Raw genomic sequence first — 20,990 nt, forward strand, 5'->3', positions numbered from 1 at the left:
TGTAGGGAAACATGACATACCCTATGATTATGCTATGCCTTGGAAGATTGCAACATATGTGGAAAGAAAGAGCATCTGGAAAAAAATTACAGAGTTCAGAATGGATAGAAATCAAACCATGGAGGAAACAAATAGAAAATAGCTTACTATGATCAGAATGGTGGAATAAATATAGCTTACTATCATCAAGGTGGCAGAGATAAATCACCCAGATATATCCAAAAATGGATAAAGAAATCTAATTTATATGTTTTATAAGTTTTATCTGCTCACCATCTTGGACCCAACAAACTTTTGGTACAAAAAGGTTGAGTTGTTTTATTTGTTTTGTAGAAGTGTTTTGCCGCTCAAGTAAAATCAACTCAATGGATCTTGGATATCGGATGTACTAGACATATTAGTGGAGACAAAGCACAATTCTTGAGTCTTCAGATGAAAAAGGGTGGAAGAGTGACTATTGGTGATAGCAAAACTCTTCAAATCCTTGGAAAAGGTAAAATAGGTAATAAACACATTTCAATTGATAAAGTTCTATGAAATATATATATATTGGAGGTATTAGTTATAGAAGGGAAGGAAATATATATATTGGAGTATTAGTTATAGAAAACAGCTTGCTGTCTTGCTGCAATAGATATGGATCCTTATGTTTGGCCTAAAAGATTGGGTCATGCTCACATGGACTTGCTTAATAAGCTTTCAAAGAAGAAACTAGTCAGAGGTTTACCCAAAATCAAGTATGTCAAGACTGAGGTGTGTTCAGCATGCCAACTAGGCAAGAAAATTAGAAGTACTCACAAAGCAAAGAAGATGGTATCTACTTCTAAACCCTTAGAACTTTTGTATTTAGACTTATTTGGTTTAGAATCTTATAAAAGTATTGGAGGTAAGCAATATGGTTTTGTAATTGTTGATCATTATTCTCGTTTTACATGGGTATTATTTCTTCGTACTAAAGATGCCGCTTTTATTGAGTTTGAAAAACTAATTAAGTTACTTGATAATAAGCTTAATACAAAGCTTGTAGGTATAAGGAGTGATCGAGGTGGTGAATTCTGAAAAGACTTTATTTCTTATTGTGATGAAAGAGGAATATCACACGAATTATTGGCTCCAAGGACTCCACAACAAAATGGTGTGGTAGAAAGAAAGAATAGGTCATTGCAAGAAACAGTAAGGACATTGTTCTAAGAAAGCAAGCTACCTAGAAGTTTTTTGGGAGAAGCAGTCAACACAACATGCTATGTTCTGAATAGAGTATTGATAAGACCTATTTTGGACAAGACTCCATATAAATTGTTAAAGAAAAAGAGGCCTAACATGAGTTACTTCAAGATTTTTGGCTCAAAGTGTTTTGTTCTCAAGACAATTGGTAATGATGGTAAATTTGATGCTAAATTTTATGAAGCTATTTTTCTTGGTTATTCTATGAATAGTAAAACCTATAGAGTTTATAATTTGTCTAAGCATATTGTTGAGGAATCTATAGATATTACTTTTCAACAATGATCTTCCAAGAGACGAGGAAGATGATGCAGGTGAATAATTTTTTTTTTCAAATATAAATTTTAGTGAAAATTTTTTCTTTAAATTCAATATATATTTTTTAAGTGTAAATTTTAATAAATTTAATTCAGAAAAGAAAGATGAATATTATATATATGTCATAAAAATTTTAATATATTAAATTACAATATTTTAAACAAATTTTTACGTGTTCTAATTATAGAAAACGTATACTTTTTTATTTTTTGATCAAAATATGTTTATTTGATTCAAATTTTTTTTTAATTACAACACAATAAATTACCTTTTGTAATGAAAAAAATGTGTTCATGCCTTCAATAATTTTTATTTTTTCATCAAATTTATTTTTCAAATATTTTTGATCCGTACCATAAAGGATTGAAAAATAAGAAAAACTAAAATAAACATTAAATAAAGAATTCAAAAAAATACAGGACATACAAATAAATTTAATCAAAGAATACAAGAATAATACAGAACACAACATTAATAAAAATACAGAACACTAAAGAAAAAATAAAATCACAGTACACAAATAAATATAGAAGATACAAAATAGACACAAACATCATTATAGTACATATAGATACATAACATCTTTAGAGTACATAGTTAGATCTTTAGAGTACATAGTTACCTAAATTTATAGTACACAAATAAAAAATTAACTAACACTTAATAATAAAAAATAAAATACAGTGCACATGCAAAATAGTTAGAGAAAATGTATAAATTTTAGTGGACATATAATAATACATGCTACATATATAAAATTTTGTAGTAGAAAAAGTAAATAAGATAAAAAATAGTAGACCACAATACAGAAAATATGTGTTCAATTATGATCTAATATATTAAAATAATTGGAGAACATAACATTAATAAGAACATAAATAAACTTAATTATAGAACACCTATACAAAAATATTGAAAAACAATTAATAAAACACGTATAAAAAATATAGAAGCATGTATAAAAAATTTATAAAAAGTAAAACATAAAAGTTAGAGAGAACAACAAAATTAGTAAATGATGTAAAAGTTAGGTGTAAATGACTCTGTGTAAACGTAGTTAGTGGGTATACTGTTATATACGTGGAACTATCAAAACTAGTTACTTTAATAATTAAGTTACCACTAAATCTGACCCTTAATATATATACTAGGGCATTAATTTGTCCCTTAATCATCTTAATTAGTCTTCATGATTAGTAGCTAGCTAGGTTTTGTTTTTCATCCCCTCCTGAATGCAACAATCAATAATCAATTTAATCCATAGAGAAAATGCACATTAACGCCCCATGTTCTAAAAAGTCATTTGAGTGTTCTCTAATGATATATGACATTTTTATTCACGAGCTTCAGATAAATGTACTGAAAAGTTGTTTTATTTAAAAAATAGTAGTCATGATTTGTTGCGAAACTAAGATCATAATATATTATGGCTATTTTTTTAGTCTAGCGGATAAAGTTATAATATTTCTACAATTTGTTAACCAAATATTGGAATTTTATAAAAAACAAGTTAATTTATTAAAAAAATTTAAGTTCAGCCCGGATTTGAAATATAAGGCTCTGTTTGGAATAGCTGTTAAAAATGGTTGTGCTGTTAGAAAAAGTGCTGTTGAAAAAAGTGTTGCTGTAAAAATTTGATGACTGTTTCGTAATTTTTTGTTATGTATATGTTTTGATGCAAAAAATTAAAAATAATAATGGTTTTGGTAAGGTTTGATGGTGAAATCAGCATCAAGTGAAATCATCATTTGCTTCCCGCAAAAGCTCAAAAGCATATTTTTTTTAAAAGTATGGGGGAACTTGCTTTCTCTAACAGCAGTTTTTGAATTTTACCAAATAATATTTTTAACTATTTTTCAGCGAAAAGTAACAGTAATATCAAACACAGCCTAAAACTACTACGGTCATTGTAGGATGATAATTGAGCTAGGGGCACTATGGGAAACTATACCATTTCTTTTTCGAAACCTTTCTATGAACAATAATTTTGTTGTCATTTGAATACGTTAGTCGTATCTTTTTATATTTATAGATACCAATGTAGTTGTCATTTAGTCTACGTTGATGTCTTTTATAGATAATAATGCAGTTGTCATTTTATGTTAACTAGCATAATAAACCGTGCGAAGCATAGGTCATTATCTAGCAATGTATCCCGATATTTTCTCAATTTCTTCATCTATATTTTCACAAGTATCTTCCGTCATTCTCGCTATATCTCTCTCTCTCTCTCAAATCTCTTTTATCATATTATTTCTTTCTCTCGACTCTCTCAGAACACAACCACTCACATATATTTTTATGATATTACATTGCCTTCTTTATTGGTTATCTGAGTTTTTTACATCAGACAATAACTGATAATTACAGAAGCGTTGCTGTATAGCCCAGTTGACATAATTTCTTATTTTTCACATCAGTTTCTAATTGATATTTTAGTTTATCTAATATATCAATTATTTATCTAGAAATAATATATTACATTATCTTTTAACATTGGTCCAAAACTGATGTTCGCATTGATCCAAAACCAATATGAAAAATAGAGACTGTTTATTACACCCACGTACACATAGGTTTTGAACATTTTAGACATCAATTCCGAGTCGTTGTCTATTGACCTTTTACTTGTAGTGTTGTTAAAAAATAAAGTGTATAGTCCCTAATAATTTAAATAAAGTATTCAAGATATGTTAATGAAAGCAATTTATTTTTAGTCATTGTCTAGCCTGTTGAGTGATGATATATGATGCATGTTACAGTTTTCTTTTTTTAAGTTTTGACGATTTTGACGATGATAAATTTTTCTTGTCCAGAAACCGATGTTTGTACTTAAATACACTTCGGTTATAACTTAAATTAGGATATTTATGCTATAATTCTTTTAAAATATATTCGATTTAATTAATTTCATAAACAAATTACTTGCAATATATTCTAGAAAACATATAAAACACTAAGTGATTTTTCACATACACGTCATTCTTTTCTTTGAAAGTGATGTATAACATGTTGTATAACATCAAATAATTTCCAACAACTGCTATTATTAACTCTTAGACATCAATTTACTAGGAAATTAATTTATGTCTATGGTCATCTTATACTTCATGTACTAATGTCTACTGAACTAATAAACCTCGATTTATGAGTTTTTTAACTGATTTTATATATTTTTTCTTAAACGTCACTTTTGCCGACATCGGATTTTTTTCTTCTCCGCGATATTTTCCAATTCGCACCCGTCTCTCTCTCTATATATATATCAAATCTATTTTATCATCTTCTTTCTTTCACTCGACTCTCTGAAAACATAACCACACTCACATATATTTTATGATATTATATAGCTTTCTTTATTGATAGTCTGAGTTTTTTACATTAGACCATAATCTATATCTTAGTGTGTATAACATATCTTTTCTATTTACGAAAGTTTTGTTGTATAGGCCAATTGACAATTTTTCTTATTTTTCGCATCGATCACTAAATGATGTCTTAGTATGTCTAATATATCGGTTATTTATCTAGAAACGATGCATTGCATTGTCTTTCATGTCAGTCAAAAATCATTGTGAAAAATATGAACTTTTTACTACAACCACGAAGACATCAGTTTTGAACATTTTAGATATCAATTCTGAGCCGTTGTTTATTGACATTTTTTTGTAGTGTTGTTAAAAAAATTAAGTGTTTAGTCCCTTATAATTTAAAAAAGTATCTAAAATATGTCACTAAAAATAACTTATTCGCAATGACTGTCTAGCTAGTTGAGTGGTGGTATATAATACAATACAATATTTATAGTTTCCTTTTTATAGTCTTTGATGATTTCGGTGTTGGAATTTTTTTTTGCTGTTTGTGATCTTGAGTTAAAGATTATTGATATTAATTGTAATTTATATCTGATACCATTTGTGAAATATGGTCAAATTTTGAGTATTTTTAAAAATTGATTGACATTCTGATGCTGAATTTAAAATAAGTTTAAATATATTATTCAAATAAAAACTAAAAATAGTTATACTTGTCGATATACTTAATAGTACTTCTATCTTATAATTGTTGACTTCTTTCACTTTTTACGATCAATTTGACCAAATGACTAAAATATAACATTTTACTCTCAAAGAATTAAACTACCTGTATTATTTAATAATATAATTTTTGTAATTGTTTTTATTATATATATGTATTCAGTTAGGTATTTTTTCATATAAATTTATCATTATCACGTTCGAATTTATTAAATAATTATAAATATATGGTCAATATATTACAATAATCTATATATAGAAAATATTTACTACTAATACTATATCACTAAATCGAATGATTTAAAAGTATGTAAGTTCACTATATACCATACAATACTAATTTATATTGTGTAACTGTATAATACAAATTACAAGTGAAAAATAAAAATATGATCATAAGTTATTAGTTAGTCTCAATGTATATAATATCAAATATTACTTTTTCGGAACACACAAAAACACCTAATATGTGTATGATTAACAACACATGTGAATGAGTAGCTTGGTGATATGATATTGTGTAAAATAATTGTAAGATTCAGGTTCAATTCCAACCAACAACAAATTTTTTAAATAAATATTTCATGTAGGGACAAATCTGTCATTTCGCGAGATTAAAATGTGTCACTAATTTTAAAGGCATGTTGGTGTATTATATAAGAGATATATAGACAAAAGTTGTGGAGTCCGTTTTTTATTTGGAGACTTGGAGTGCTTATAGGACGTTAGATTGGATGAAATGAACGTCTCATATTATCTTACAGGTGTATAAAATAAAACCTAAAACTAACTGCATTACTTTACATTCATCAAGTAGTTTACTGGAGACCTACTAACCACCATTAGATTAAAAAAGATGTGCGTTCCAAATTGACACAAAGTAAGGGACATTAAATGTTGAATTTTGAAGTGCATTACCCATAAATTGAGTTTTTTACCCATAAAATGTTTTTTTTTTATTTTTGATATATTTATCAAAATTGAACATAAAAAAGGAAAAAGTGATTAATAATTTTATTACACCAAAATAAATTTACTATTAAAAAATAAAAATTATTTTAAATAATTTTGATTATTAATTGCGTGGATGGTAAATAATATAGTAGAAACGTAAAAGAAAATAGTATTCAACCCTTATAAATATAATTCAAATTCTCTTCTAATTAAAATTAAACAAACCAAATTTTATGAACAATAACATTAAAAATAAAAACTTTTGAATAAATTATAATATATAAATAACCCTTACTTATTTATCTTGTATTAAAATTTAGCTATTTGATTTTTGTTATAACCGTGCATATTACATGGTGATATAATTGTTATGCTGCTTTGAATATTAAAAACAATTTTAATTCTCCTACATTGAAGATGAGAAAAATGAAACTGAATAAATGATAAGATGAAAAAGTTAAGCTATATTAAGATTGTAGAAACCTGCATTTATTGGTCCACTCTCTTTAGAAAAGCAAACAAAAAAAATGTATACAAGTGAAAGTAACCATACCATCAATAATAAACAAAAAAGATGAATGGAATCCACGTCTCCAGCTTAATGCCTTCTCAGTAGAATTTTATATGTATATATATATGAAAAAATGATCAAAATAACTTTCGACGTCCTTTTACCGAAAATACCCATTCGGTGCCTAAAATACCCACTAGATACTCCACTAATACTGGAGTATCATGGAGCATGAGGATAACACTCCATTGTCAGTAGAGTATGATGGCACATTCTTTGTTAGTGGAGTATCAGTCCTCATACTCTTTTCGCTATCACTTTTAATTTTTTTTAAAAAATAATTTTTTTTAAAAAATAAAAGTAAAATTTTAAAATTTTAGATAATACTCCACTCACAAAGGAGTATCTCATATGTTGAGTATATGGGTGGATACTCATATGTGATACTCCTATTTCAATGGAGTATCGACCGATACTCGAATGTTAGTGGAGTATGTGGTGGCATTTTGGAAAGCCTAAAATTCTGGTGGGTATTTTCGGCCATTGTTATTTAAAAATGGTTATTTTGGTTTTTCAAACTATATATATAAATATATAAATATAATTATAAATTAATATATATATATAAATATATATATATATATATCGGTACCAAAATAATATCATGTTTAGTTTGCTTAAAGTTTTTCCTAGAAAATTGTTAAAACAATTATTGAATTTTATGTTATATATAAAATTAGCATAAATATGTGGTTGGAAAATATATATTTAAACCTATATGTTAAATGGTGTTGCTCAAATATTTAATTATAAGTCTATTTATTTATTTATTAGGCATATGTGTTTTTAGGTTGTATTCTTTACATAAAGTGTTCTAGCATATGTGCACTAATGATCCCATAAATACACAATTACTGTAATAAAATTAATAAATATATTAGATTATGTGGTTTACTATTAGTTATGTGAAAGTAATATGCCATGACAATATAATGTGTGCATATTTGAAATCTTATAGTAGTTTTAAGCATCACCAAATTTAAGATCTTCGATAACATTCACGTACTTAAAATTAAATTGTAATTAAAGTTAAATTGTAAGAGACAAAATAATGTACGTACATGTGTGGTGATATTAGTATTATAATAATATTGTTCTATAATATTGGTTTTGAACAATTTTATGAGTCAAGTTCCTTCCCTCATAGTAGCCTATGTAGTATTCTCTACCATCTATCCTAATAACAATTACAAATATATAAATAAAATCAAAATATGAAATGATGAGAATGAATTATTTTTTCGTAAAAAAAACTAAAAAATATTATCTTATATAGATAGAGAGATAATATAGGTTGAAATTGGTAGGAAAAATATATTTTTATAAATGTATAATAATTTTAGGTTATCAAAAAATTGGGTAAAAGATTTAAAAAAAGAAGAAGAATAGATAATATATTTTTTATATTATCATCATGTGTAATAATGTATTATCTATGTAAGAAACATTAAGTGTGGAGGCTCCATTTACATATATGGAGTGACCTCTAGTGAACTTATTATTTTAATATAGGTGTGCCCACTATTATTTTGTGTAGTGGTGTGTTAAGTGTATAAACATTAGGAAATAATAACTTTGAAAAATATAATAAGCAAAATAAGTATATAATTTTTTCTTATCTTTTATCTTTGGTGTTTAAATATTAATTTATAATTTATAATTTTTTGGTCATACAGTTGAGGATAAAATAATAAATTTAAATGATAAATGATTATAATTGGCGTATTTGAATGTCAAATTTATAGCAAGTATGGATTAATAATTTATGATATATATCTCTTTGTTTCATGTAAGAGTTCATACCAATTTTTAATTGATTTAATTAAAAATATGTATATTTAATATGTAAATTTTGTGACGTGTAAAATATAAAATAGTTAAGTAGATCAATTAACAATTTTATAGGTCACAAAATCATGTATTCTTTGAAAAATTATGTTGGTGTATAAAAATTCATAGTGACTATTTATAGGTAAAAGTTAATGTTTGTTTAGTTAAAACAATATATAAAGTTTTATTTGTTAAGTAATTTATATTTTATACATAGTTAGGTTGTATTTATTAAGACAAACAAAATTAGCACCCAAATAATATGATGTTTAGTTGGATTCAATATTTTTTTCAAAAAGTGTTAAAACAATTGTTGATTTTATGTGATGTATTAAATTGGCACATTGTAAAGTATATTCTTAACTGAAGATGGTAAATGGTGGTGTTAAAATATATAGTTATTATAAGTAGTAGTAGATGTGTCATTTATAAAGTTAGTATTTAGATTTAAATAAATGTAGGTGTGTTTATTAGAAATTATATGAATAAACATTATTGTTATATGTATGTATGATAGATTAGATTAGTTCTTTATATAAATTTAGATATGTTATTCATTTAGGTTTTAACTCCCTAAAATTTTATGTGTTCAATAATATTAAGTTGAAATATATGCAAGTATTCATTAGAGTTGTATCTCCCTACACACCTATGAGGTCATAATATGACCATTATATATATATATATTAAATTAAATTAATGATTGGATTGAAAACATAAAAAAATGTAGTTGATTTCATTGTGAAATTTGATTTTGATCACCCACTCCAATCATATCATTTAAATATCATGCCAAATTATTTATTAAGTACAATAAACAATAAAATATCTTCCCCACTATTTCTTGTGTTGCCTTCTAAGTTGATGAAAACACAATGTTTAGAGTTTCTTTAACTAATGAGATAAAAGCATAAACTAGAAGGATGGAGGAAAAGATGAATTTTTCACTAAAATACATTGAGTATGATTTTCAGCCAATCCACGCTCTGATTTTTCCAAGCTATACCCAGAACCACCAACATTTTTAAGTTTTGCATAAATGGTTATGCTAACTCAGAAAATTCACACAATGACTTGATGAGAACATGAAGGGTTCATTGGTTGATGACCGGTTAAGATTATATCCTTAATTTTTTATCAACAATTATTTTGATTTAGCTACCACTTTTTTATAAATAAAGATAAGCATTTGCTTATACCATAAATTAAAATTAATTTTGCAAATATATTAAACAAATTCCCTGAATTTATATTTTAAATCATAATATTAAATTCAATACTTTTTACTAACTTAAATTTGTATTTTTTAGACATCAAAATTATTTTTTACTATTCATTTTAATCAAATAATAATATTTCTTGTTATCTATTCTATAAAATAAAAACTTGAATTTTACCACTAATTCATGTTACGACACTAAAAGATATTTCTTACTACTTATATATGCATTCAAACAGTTTTTCTATATCTCATTTTAAATATAAAATAAATTTCTTTCTCTCTATCTATGAAATAAAAATTTATCTTTATTGATTTGTTCTTTCTTATTAAAAAATAAAATTCTCTAGGTTATTTACTTTTTTTGGTTATTTTACAAAAAACTTGTAATAAAATACTAAAATTTTTTATCACAAATTTGTGAATTATTTAATAGTCCATGAAGGATTTACTATTGACAAATAGCTAGGTTGACCTAATTATACTAATTCAGTTTGATGGTCTACTTCCTTACATGAATCATATAATTATACTAGTAGGCCCTTTGTAATAAATTTTGTTAAAATAACCTGTAAGAGCTCAAACGCCCCCAAACCTCCCAAATTGGGGATTAGATTAAAGTATTTGGTCATCAGACTCAAATTTCAAAATAAATAACACATCTAATCATAAACAATTACATGTAGTTGAAATATAAGTCCTCAAACTAAAGGGAGATTTTTTTAGGTTACAGTTCTAAAAACAAGATTTTTAAATTTTACAAATATATATTTTTTCTTTTAGAAACCTCTTTTGAACAATATCTAAACTCAAATTTTAAGGCACTAGTATAAGTTTTTGAAAACAAGTGTATTAGGCCAAACATAACTATAATATAAACAAAATAATTTTACACAATAAAACTTACTCAATTTTCACATACTGTGACCCAACCATCTTAATTTTCACATACTGTGACCCATATATTTGTTGGAATATAGTCTAAACTAAGTTATATGTTATATGCTTTTGAATGGGTTGTGTTCAATTTTAGAAATAGTAGGAGTGTTTTGAACACTAGGTGGGTTATCTTTATATTTTCTCTTGTAAATCATTTCTTTTTATGTTCACAAATATATCAGTGGGCTTTTGTTTTCCTTTCAACGTATTACTCAACAGGTGTGTGTGTTAAGAACATCAGCCTGAAACCATATCAGGCTGATGTTCTTAACACACACAATATATATAATACCTGTTTGAGTAATACGTTAAAATGAAAATAAAATCCTACTGATATATTTCTGAACATAAAAAGAAATGAGTTACAAGGGAGAATATAAAGATAAGCCACCTACACTACGTGCTAAAAAATAGCAACTTACTCCTACAAAGACTCTACCACTACTTCACTTATTCAAAACACTCCTACTATTTCTAAAACTGAACACGGCCCTTTCAAAAGCAAATAACACATGTTGATAGCCACAAAACTTGACATCAACATATTTATTCTAACTTAGTTTAAACTATATTCCAACATGCTACCCCCTTAGTCTAAACTCCTTTCTGCAACTTCTTGACACCCAATAATGCGCACATTCTTTTGAACTTCACAGTAGCCATTGCCTTGGTCGAGACATCTAATTTTTGATCTTCAGTCCTTATATGCTTGATAACAATCTCCCCCCATTCTACACATTTGCGTACAAAATGATAACGAACGTCAATATGCTTACTACGCCCATGAAAAACCGGATTTTTTGCCAAATCGATAGCATATTTGTTGTCAATATATATTATGACAGGACCTTGTTTCCCACCTGTTAGCTGACTATGCAAGTTACGGAGCCATACTTCTTGGCAGCCTGTAGTAGTGGCTGCCATAAATTCAGCTTCACATGAGCTTAACGCCACACACCGTTGTTTTTGCGATACCCAGGTGATTAAACTCTTGTTCAAGTAAAAAGCTATGCCTCCCGTACTCCTTCGATCCTCAATATTCCCTGCCAAATCACTGTCGAAATATCCAGACATGAGGTAGTTTCCTCAACCTTGCGAATATACCAACCCATAGTCAATAGTTCCCTTTACATACCGTAATATGCGCTTGACTGCATTCTGATGGACCACTGTTTGATGCTCCATATATCTACTGATAATATCAACTGAAAATGCGAGACCAGGACGGGTGTTTACGAGGTACCTCAGCCCTCCCACTAAGGAATTAAACTGAGTAGGGTCCACAGCTTTCCCTTGTTCATCCTTGCAGAGCAACATGTTTTGCTCCATCGGATACTTTACTGCATTGCATCCAGCCATACCACCTCTCTCGAGAAATTTCCTTGCATATGCTAACTGTTTAAGCTCCGTATAACCCTTCTATTAATTAACCTCGATGCCAAGATAATAAGTCAATTTTCCAAGGTCACTCATATCGAACTCCTTATTCATTTGACATTTGAAGTCATTGATCATTGACAAGCTCGTTCAAGTTATCAGTAAGTCATCGACGTATACACCAACAATCAAAGAACCGACTACCTCCCTTTTGGTGTAAACGGCGTGCTCATTAGGACCTTTAACAAAATCCAAGTACTCCAGAAATTTTTTTAAGTTTGTATACCAAGCCCGAGGGTCCTGACGTAGCCCGTACAACGCTTTGATTAATTTATAGACCAGGCGCTCTTGATTCTTTTTGAAAAACCCTTATGGTTGACATACATACACTATCTCCACCAAATCACCATTAAGGAATGTCGTTTTAATGTCTAAGTGATGGACTTCCCACCCCATTTTAGCTACAAGCGCCAATAATAATCTTACTATCTCCAAACGCGTTACCGGAACGAATACCTCTTCACCCTTCACTACTAGAATTCTGTTGCGTATCATAAACCCATAGGTGGTCACCCTTCACTACTAGAATTCTGTCAATAGACATCGGTCCTTAGACATCGGTTGCTCAAATGACAGATGTTAAAGTTTTTTTAAACATCGGTTATTTTAAAACTGATGTTATTGCTTATATTAGACATCGGTCGAGAAAATAACTGTTGTCTATAGTTATTTTTCAAAACTGAGAAACGTTAGTTAGACATCGGTTTTCTATATAACCGATGTCTTTGTTTTATAGACATCGGTTGTATTTTACAACCGTTGTCGATGGTTAACTTAAAAAAATTAAAAAAATTACGCGGAAACTTTCCCCCCATTATTCCCCAAATATTCCCCCCTTAACCAAAAAAAACCTCTTTTCCCCCTAATTTTTTTTCTTCTCTCTTTCTCTCTCTATCACTCTCAGTCTCTCTACTCTCTCTCTCTGAGCTCTCGCATTCTTTCTCTCTCTCTCTCTCTTCTATCTCTCCGCTTCTCTCCCTCTCTCTCTTCCATCTCTCTCTCTCACACACAATATATCAGTTGATTGCAAGTATATAGGGTCTCAATTAATCCCCCAAATTGAAGAACACATTCAATTAATCAAATCCCATATACGAGAAACCCTAATTTCTGAATGGGTTTGTTTGTTCAATTAGGTTTATTTGTTCAATTAGGTTTAATTTGTTCAATTAGGTTTGTTTGTTCAATTAGGTTTAATTTGTCCGTCTCCCTTTCGTATGCCTACCAGAAATCCATCTCTCTCCACTCGTTTATTCAGGTACTAATTATTACACACACTCTTGCCTATTATATTGTGCTATTACGTTTATTATTTACACATATTGATGATATTTATGTGTGTTTTGTAGTTTTCCGGTTGAAATGAGTTCGATGCAACCCTATCACATGACCACTGCTTCTGCTTTGATGACTTCTATGCTTACGCTTTCGAGAGTCGGTTACGGTTGGCTCCCCGAAGGTATTTTCTTTTTTCATCCTTTTAAACTAAAGATGGAGGCATTGATGTTATTGAGACATATATGTTTTAGAATGTTCATGAGCCTTCTCCTGGCAATGTACTTTACTTTTATCTCTATTTCTAGTAATTGGTTCTTTTACATTGTTTCCATTTTTTACTTTAAGATCTATAATATGTTTCTATTTAATTTCAGTACAATTTTGAGGGGAGATATGATCTAGTTAGGTTTCTAACGACAGTGCAGAAAGCAGGGCTTTATACGAATCTTCGAGTTGGGCCTTATGTTTATGCCGAATGGAATTTTGGGTACTGTATATAGTTGTTTTAGATCTTATTTTGTTTATTCTGATGCATGTGTCGGTGAAAATTAAAATGTGAAGTTGTTTTAATGGGATGTGTGTTTTTTTGTAAATTTGTTCAGATGGTTTCCTCTTTGGCTGAAGTATGTTCCAGGCATTAGCTTCAGAACAGATAATGAGCCATTTAAGGTTATAATTTTGGATTTGAATTACTTCCATTTTTGCATATTTCTCGGTGTTATCGACTTAAGTAATTAACTTGTTACTTGAATGAAATGGCGGTATTGCAGATGGCCATGAAAGGTTTTACAGAGAAAATTACAGAGAAAACTTGTTACTTGTTACTTGTTACTTGATGAATGAAATAAAGGTTTTCAGAGATGGAAGGTTGAATGAGGAAGATGATGTTGTTTTGGTGCCTGGAGATATTATCAGCATAAAATTAGGAGATATAGTTCCTGCAGATGCTCGTTTACTTGAGGACGATCCTTTGACAATTGAACAAGTGGGTCTCCTGTTAGCATTAACGTTTAGTATGTCATTCTGTTTTCACATTTATGTTGTAATACAACTGCTAATGTTCTCAAGTATAACATTTTGCAGTCATCTTTGACTGGTGAGTCCCTTCCTGTAACAAAAGGGCCGGGAGATGCAATGTACCCAGGTTCTTCATGCAAACAGGGAGAAATTGATGCTGTGGTCATTGCCACCGGGGTTTATACCTTCTTCGGGAAAGCCGCTTACCTTATTGATTCCACTAATCAAGTGGGCCGCTTTCAGAAGGCAAGTTATTACAATTGGTATCTCTAATTAATTTGTATTATCCTTTAACAGAGTAAGTTCGGATGGAACTTTATTTTGTACTGATAGGTGTTGACTGCGATTGGTAACTTTTGTATATGCTCTATTGCTGTGGGGATGGTGGTATAGATACTGACAGGGAGCCATCACGAAAAGAATGACAACAATAGAATGCACTAGAAAAATCAACCAGAGTCATTTTAGTACATATTTGAAATATCAAATTTTGCTATCATTTGATGTGTGATTAGCTTTTGCATTATGCAAGGTTTTGAACACTTGCTATATTGAAAATTCCTACTGTAATCAGATGAAGAAATAATGAACTTGAAATAAGTCTACTGAATGAACACGAGCACTGTTTACCGGAATTTAAAATCACGTTTAAGTCGGATGCTACTACATGGCTACATCCACTGTATCAGTTCATGTCCTGGCCTTATTTGCTTTGGCACTATTATGTTACTTATCTATGGATCTCTTTTCTTATTTTCTTCGAATGCAGGATAATTATGTCAGATCAGGACAATGTGATACATACGTTTTCTTCTACTCCCCGTGCTGAGACATAAGTTTATTCTTCAAGGTAGTTCAAGAGGTTTTATGTTCCATATCTCTCTGGCATATTCATGAATTGTTTTATCACTGCTGAACTTGTAGGATCCTGCTGTGTTTAAGATTGACATGCTTGTCCATTTCTGCAAAGAAATAATTATAATTACTGATGAGAGGAACTCGGTACTTATAAATATGTAAGTATGCCCATGGTAAACAGATAATGTTATATCCATCAGTACTAAAAGGCTTCAAGAACGGAATTATATAACAGTCATATCTCATGGTTTTTGGAGAGAATATAACGGAGTCAATATCTGATGGTATTTTAGCTGTCATAACGGGAGGAACTGTGAAGTATCCAAAGCCAAGCAGTATTTCCATCATTTTACAGAAACAGAGACAATTAAGAAGTCTATTCCAGAAATTCATCCAATGACAATGTATAGATATACAAAATATCCTCAAGGTAGGTAAATGATAATTTTATTTCTGGGAAAACTGGAGTGGCAAGAATTAGTTCTTGTGTAACTGTCCTCTGTTTAATTCCTGTAGGTATTTGCAAAAGGAATAGATGCAGATGATGTTGTTCTTATGGCAGCTCGAGCCTCACAAACAGAAAACCAGGATGCAATAGATACTGCCATAGTTGGGATGCTGGTTGACCCAGAGGAGGTAAATAATAAACGAGATCTTTCTTCTCCAGATCTAAAGGAGGTAAATAAGATTGATAATCTAAATTTTTCCTCTGTTACAGGTTGGAGTTCAGACATCAGAAATGGAAATGTTGCCGAACAACGTTGATATTAACTCATGGGAGACCTATAATGAGGAAAGATAGCTCTGCCTTTACTACTTCTGGTCTATTGGAGCAAATTAATGTTACTAGGGATGCTAGTGACTATCTGTGGTATATAACCAGGTAAAAATTATGCTTAGTTGATATTCTTTTGATGGAAGGCTTTTATACTACTGCTTCTATTTTAACATTGAGTTATTTTTATGCACATACTAGCTCTCATTGTTCAAGTGCTCTCAAGGGTGAGCACATGTCCTCCATTTGTTTAGTGTCACCTACCTTATTAACTGATACATACTAATTGATTCCCTCATTACTATTTCAATTTATGCATCAGATATCTTTTAAAGGATTGGAAAAGTTTTAGGCGAGGCAAATATCTTTTTATTGATTGGAAGCATGGTAAAGAAAATTGGAGCCCGCGTGAAAGGGGATGACTTGAGTACTAGAAATAGAAATATGGTTGATTTTACATATTAGTTGTACTTTGTTTAGAATGATAAACATATTTGATATAAGTTGTACACATTGAGAATTTGTTGATCTTGAATTCAATTGAGTAATAATATATATGTATTGGTTGAGTTTTGAGAATTAAGTTTTTTCAATATTGTGGTTAATACATTGTCTAATATTCGATGTTAATAAAGGGATATTAGCACATATAAACAAGGAAATAACATCAATTCAAAAATAAACACCTGATGTCTATTTATCGTATTAACATCGGTTATTTAAAAAATAATCGATGTCTATTATTCAAATTGACATCGGTTATTTAGAAAACAATCGATGTCTATTGTTCAAATTAACATCGGTTCTTTGAATACAACCGATGTCTAATAGGTTATAGACATCGGTTTTTTATTTGTAATCGATGTTATTTTATAAATATTGCTTGTGTGTTATAGTTTTAAATAGGCCTAATCGTCCTATTATTATATTTCTGAACTTGACATTACACAATTATATAACTTCAATATGAATTAGACATCAGAAATTCTTTATTATTATTTTCCAGAAATGATGTATAATATTACATAGACATCAGTTTTTAACCGATGTCTAAGGTCTTTTTTCTAGTAGTGCTTTAACACAATATTATTATCCATTCTCTGACAATTGCCCAATACTTATGATATTATTACAGAGAGTGGGGATGTAATATACCTCTCGAAAGACTAGCTCCTCCCCATTCTTATATTTGAACATTATTGACAATTTCCCTTTGATGTCCACTGTCGATCCGCCTCCAAACCTGACTTGCCCCATTATATTTTTATTCAATTTCAGAAATTTTCAGTGCTGGCCTATCATATGGTTGCTAGCTCCATTATCCAAATACCAAACATTTTATTTGACCTTCTTAGCTTCACTCTAATTCAGTCTTGGTACTACATCTCCCTCATTTAGAAGCAATTGAAGTCTCTCCTTATTTTCACATTCTAACATAAGCAGTGCAGGCTCATCGTAATGAGTTTGTGTTAGGTTTGCTTCTGGTCCTTGTTCCTTATCATGTCGTGATTTACGGCACTCCGCAGCATAATGACGAAGTATATTTACAGTTAAAACTTCGTACTTTATTTTTTTCTCGTCCTCCACGTCCTCCTTCCCTTGGATTATACGAGATACTTTCTCTATTTCTCTGACTTTGAGACATGTCTACCCTATTTTCTTGGATCTCATTGCCCATTCCTCCTTAGTGAGTAATCGCTGACCCTCATTGTTCTACCGTTTCAACCACTCATCTTCAGTTAACAGGAGTTTTCCACCACTAGCCTCAGTTTGTCCCCGTAACCTCTCTTCATGAGCCTTTAAAGACCCAATTATCTCATCCACAGTCATTTTTTCTATGTCACCAAATTGTTCAATTACCGATGTAATTTGTAGAAACTTTGAAGGGACAGCTCATAAATGTTTTTTCAACACATAATCTTCTTTTATTATCTCACCCAAGGTATGGATATTAGTAACTAGGCCATTTAACCTCATGCAGAAATCATCTATCAGTTCCGTATCCTTCATAGTCAAGGACTTAAAGTCAGCCTTGAGCGTCTAAATTCGTGCCTTTTTCACTCGGTCTGCTCCCAGACATAATGTTTTCAACGTATCCCATGCTTCTTTGGCCGTTTGCTTGTCTGCAATTGTGAGTAACATGTCCTCTGGAATACTCTGATAAATTGCAACTAGTGTCGTTTTATCTGTCTTCTCCTCTATCGTGGCCTTAGCACCTTTAGGCTCCACTGTACTCCACACCCCATGAGCTTGCATAAAAACTATCGTCTTTAACGACCATGCTATGTAATTATTTCTTGGTAGCATCGGGTAATTCAGACCTACTACATTCTCTTTACTTTTAGTTGTCTCCATCGTATTCTCTTTTGCCATACACTGAACGTAGCTCTGATACCATATATATATATATTGTGTGTGTTAAGAACATCAGCCTGAAACCATCATTTGGAAGCCTCAAAACATTTGCAGGTTTTTCAAATAAAACTGAAATATTCACTTTAATAATGTCAAAGTGATTTTGATAATTTTCAATAGTTTGTCATTAAATCTTTGGTAATTGAGAAAACGAGGCTTCAATGATAATTTCAATCTCAACAAGAATGAGAACTAGTAAAAAAGTGTCAACACTAATATTGTAGGCACACAATATGATACAATAATAAAAATCTAAATCATTAGTCTTATATGAATGCTCTCAATCAATATATCAAAAAGTTAGTACCAAATAAATAATTAATTTTGATGGGAATCATAAGACAGTATGTTGCTGTAATATATGCGAATTTTGAATATTTTAAATAAAAATAAAAATAATAATAATAATAATAGCAATAATAATAATGATAATAATAATAATAATAAAAAATTTGATTTAAATTAGAATTAGAATTATAAAAGATTTTGTAATCGAGTAAGTAGTAATTATATTAAAAAAGGGGAGTAGTTATAAAACCTATATATAGTTGATATGACCCTTAATTAAATAAATTTACATTTTATTAAAACCCTAAAACTAAGTGGAGAGAGATAGAACCGGAGAACCGAAAAGAAAAAGAAGGAGAGCAAAATAAAGGGGTTAATTCGCTTTTAGCTTTCAAGCTCTTAAAAGATCAGGTAACCATATTCATAAATTAGTTCAATTATTGCCAATAAAGTCTCAAGCTATTACTTGTCATCAATTATGTGATTCATTTTTGTACCTAAATAGAGATTCCAAGACTATAATATTATTTTCCATGCTAGTTGGTGTCCCGATTAGTTAAACTTTAATGTCTATAGGTAACTTCATATATTAAAAGAGATGAGATCTTAATTATTAATATTTAAATAAATTAGGCATGGCATGTTAATATTTAATTAACCAATTTGTGGCAGGGCTGTTTATGCATAGTCCAAAATAATATATTATATATTTTGAAGTGAATGAACTCTACTTAATTATTAAGTCTATGAGAAACATCAATATTGGTTTTAGTATTAAAGTTAAGGTAGTTATAAAAGAAAGTCCGGAGCTTCGATGCAATTTGTACAGGTGAGTGGTTCACGCCAGTGTTAACTAAGTTACAGATAATTAATATTTTGGTAGGAGGGATGAGTTTAATTATTGAATGTAGTAAGAATGCACATTAACGAAACTATATTTTGTGATTTAGATTAAGAGCCCACAAATTAGCGGATAAGTTGAGGATATCGTTAGCAAATTTAGTTACAGGTTTTGAGGTACAGATTATGTCCCATTTTTATTCAGTACTCTTCTTCTTAGAAATTAAATATCTCTGATTTATTGAATTTCATATTTATTCGCTCCGTCAATATTGTTTGGTTATTTTGACTCGCAAAATTGGTTTTAAAATTATTTATGACACCGTCTGCTTTGAAATCTGAATTATTTGTCTCATGTGATTTTTAAATTTTTGCGAGAAATATTATTTTTAATTTGAATCCTTAGCGTGATATAGGGTATACCGAGTTAACCAGATGTAGGGTTACTACTACCATGTCATTATGACACCAATGACATGACAATTCCGTGACAGTATGATTGGTCACGACGTATCCTTCTGTTAGCTCTTGGGAGGAGCTTTTGCACATTTGATATTTGTTCAGGATACGTGTTGGCACCCAGAGTGTGATTTGTGATTTGATTTATGGTGATGTTGTATATATCCTACACGTTATCCATTCTGTTGCACGTACTAGGTACCCTATGGTGTGTGTATTTGTATCTTTTCCGATCTCGATATAAAATATCCTAACCCCTCGTTATTTCAGCCGTACTTATTTTTAAAATTTTTGATTTATTATAAATTACAGATTATTTATTTCCGATCCCTTGTTTTATAAACTGTATTCCAAATCCGTACTCGGCATTTGGCTCATGCCGTATTCTTTTTCTGGCAGGTGGTTAGGGGTGTCTGGGACTGTGTGATGGAGAGTTACCCCATTTATCGATTATGATTTCAAATTTTAGTATTATCTAGATATTTCTACATTTATATTATTGGTTTAGAAAGTTTGGAGATTTATTATTAT

This window comes from Apium graveolens, chromosome 8, assembly GCF_009905375.1.
Source record: "Apium graveolens cultivar Ventura chromosome 8, ASM990537v1, whole genome shotgun sequence".
Lineage (NCBI taxonomy): Eukaryota > Viridiplantae > Streptophyta > Magnoliopsida > Apiales > Apiaceae > Apium > Apium graveolens.